The sequence below is a fragment of the Chrysochloris asiatica genome, unplaced genomic scaffold (genome assembly GCF_000296735.1).
Source record: "Chrysochloris asiatica unplaced genomic scaffold, ChrAsi1.0 scaffold00190, whole genome shotgun sequence".
Taxonomy (NCBI): domain Eukaryota; kingdom Metazoa; phylum Chordata; class Mammalia; order Afrosoricida; family Chrysochloridae; genus Chrysochloris; species Chrysochloris asiatica.
The window spans coordinates 618,616-621,708 of record NW_006408708.1 but is presented as its reverse complement, the minus strand read 5'-3'; positions in this window follow the sequence as shown (position 1 = coordinate 621,708).

Genomic DNA, 3,093 nt, shown 5'->3' with positions numbered 1-3,093 from the left:
TTAAGGTTTTTATTGTGGATTGAGTGAAAGTTTACAGGGCAGATCATCAGTTTTATATTCAACAAATCATACACCTTGTTTCATTACAATGATTATAAGCCCCTCCATGTACTATCAGTTAACAGTATTTCTCTCTATTCACTTTAGTTTTTCTAAAAAAAAAAAAAAATCAACAAACACTCATGCAAATATAATAATTTACAACTCCAAAGGGCACATTCTGCAAGACTGATCCTGGCCACCAGCTCTTAGGCCCTCTCTTCTCATGAACCTTAGCTGCTCCCCCTCTCCATGACCCCATCTTTGCCTCCATCTCTAGCTCTGCTGCTTCACTGGATAAGATCCCGCATTCTGCTTGTGCACTTCTCCCTTGATGGTCCTAGGATCCTCTGTTTCTGGACTGTAAGATTAACCACTCCCCTGTTTTTGTTACAAAACTTCTACCTTTACAATTGGGACAATAGCAACTAGTCATGATAACAATTATTAACTATTGAATGGTAGCAGAAGCAAGAAATCCATTGCTTTCTAATTCAAGACACTCAGCTGCTTATTCTCCTAGCTGTAAACCTTCCAACCTTCTAAATATCCCTTTATGTATGGTTCAGAGTTCTGGCACCATCCCCTGAGCCTGCTTGGTCTGGTATTCTGTGTTGTTGCTAGCGGAGCTCCTCACTGCACTTCCACCCTCTCCACCATCTTGTTTGTTCTCCCTACAGATTACTTTTGTTCTTGTTAAGTATTCTTGACTTTTTATGTAAGTGATGTAATATAGTATCTCTCCTTCTGTGATTGCTTTACCTCAGCATAATGTCTTCAAGCTCCATCCACATTGTTATTGTTGTTGTTAAATGCCATCGAGTCATTTCTGACTCCTAGCAACCCTTTATAGGGTTTACTAGGAGCAGTTGGTGAGTTTGAGCAGCTGACACTGAGGTTCAAACTGACCCTGTGGTCCAGTACTTATCCTATAGTGCCACATCAGGACTCTTATATGACTGTTGGTGGTCATCATGGTTATGTGCCGTGGAGTCGGTTCCAACTCATAGTGACCCTGTATAGTGTGCCTGAGGCTGTAAATATTTACAGGAGCAGAAAGCCTCATCTTTCTCCCACAGAGTGGCTGGTGGAGTCAAACTGCTGACCTTGAGGTTAGTAGCTCAGTTCATAATGTAGGCAACTTTTTTAACCTTTCAAATCATCTATAAAATTCATATATGTGTGATACATAAATGAATGTATGTAGGGATATTAGTACAATTCCTGGCATAGATTCAAAAGTTAGTCAGGTTTTTCTTTTTCTGACAAACTAATAAGCTTATGAAGCCCTGGTGTGGTGCTGTAGGATAAGCACTGGAAATCTAACCTCAAGCTTGGAGGTTCAAGCCCACCAGTCGCTCTTTGGAAATCCTATATTGAGTTGCTATTAGTTGGAGCCAACTTGACAGTACTTAACAACAGCTATAATCCTGTCAGTCTAGTTGAAAGAAAGGGAACCTAATGATTTTTTTTTTAAGGAGGAGGGAGAAAGTAATGATGGCAAGAAAACATGTTCTGGGATAAGTGAGTACTGTAGTGTAAAACCAAGTTAGTGCTCTATCTTAAGTATGCAAATGCATACTTTTTACAACTAAAATTCCCCTTGTGAAATTTAGTGTGCTAAAACAGCATGTTCCTTCAAGTAGAAGGGAACAAAGAGATATTGCTAGAGGACAAAAGATGCCAAAGAACCAGGACTTACAGCTTTTTGACCTTGAATGGTAGCAAAAAAGAACAAAGTTTTATCACAAAGTAGGAATGCTGCGCCTTTATTCACTGCATACTCATTTTATGTTGTGAAAATCCAAGAGAACAAAATCTGGTTAGTACCTGATGTAAAACAATACAGGGTTTGTAAGTATCCAAGAATGGAGGAACCCTTCATACTAAATACCAATGATCACATTTTGTTATATCTTTTTCAGAGTTCTCCCACATGTCACTTGGCAATGTAAAAGGATTTTAGTTAGTGAGAAAAGTTAGCTATATTCTTGACAAACAAGATAAGTAAAGTTCTAAAATTTGTTGTCATTAACTGCTAACTTATTACCACTGCTGCACCACCCCCATGATTAGTAGTGGCTTGAACTACATGAGGGAAAGCTGGTGGGTTTGAACTGCCGACTTGTGGGTGCAGTACAGTGCTAATTCACAAGGCACCAAGACCCCCAGTTGGCTTTTCTAATTAAACCACTGGATAGCAAGTATAAACTTTATAAAAATATGTTTAAAAAAATAACTACCCTTAGGGGACACTGGGCTTCTGTTACAGGAGATAGAAATTTTGGCGAATAGTAATGAATAGGCTGTACATATGATTGTTGAGATGGCAAATGTGGTGTATATTTGCCACATTCATGTATAAAAATTAAAATATTAAAAGCATTAGGAAAATAACTACCTGTTGGCATGGGAGAGAGAAAAAATCAGCAGAAACTGGAAGAATATCTATACTTAAAAAAAAGTAATGATACTGGGTGAGTTTCACTATTTTACATATTTTTTTTCTGGAGAGTCTAAATCCTACCAGAAAAAAAAAAAAAAAAAACAGAGGGAAAAGTTTGGGTGTTGTTGTTGTTAGGTGCCATTGAGTCAGTACCAACTCATAGTGACCCTATGAACAAAAGAAAGAACGAAACACTACCTGGTCCCTGGGCCAACTTCACAATTGACACACTTGAATACATTGATGCTGCCACTTGGCCAATCCATCTTGCTGGGGGTCTTCCTCTATTTCTTCGACCCTCCACCTTACCAAACCTGATATCCTTCTCCAGTGACTGGTCCCTCCTAACAATATGTCCAAAGTATGAGAGATGAAGTTTGGCCATCCTGGCCTCCAAGGACCACTCTGGCTACACTTCTTCCAACACAGATCTGTTTGTTCTATTGGCAGCCCATGGCACTTTCAATATACTCCTCCAACACCATAACTCAAATGCATCAATTCTTCTACGGTCTTCCTTATTCACTCTCCAGCTTTTGCATGCATATGAGATGATTGAAAATACCATGGCTTGGGTCAGGCGCACCTTAGCCCTCAAGCTGACATCT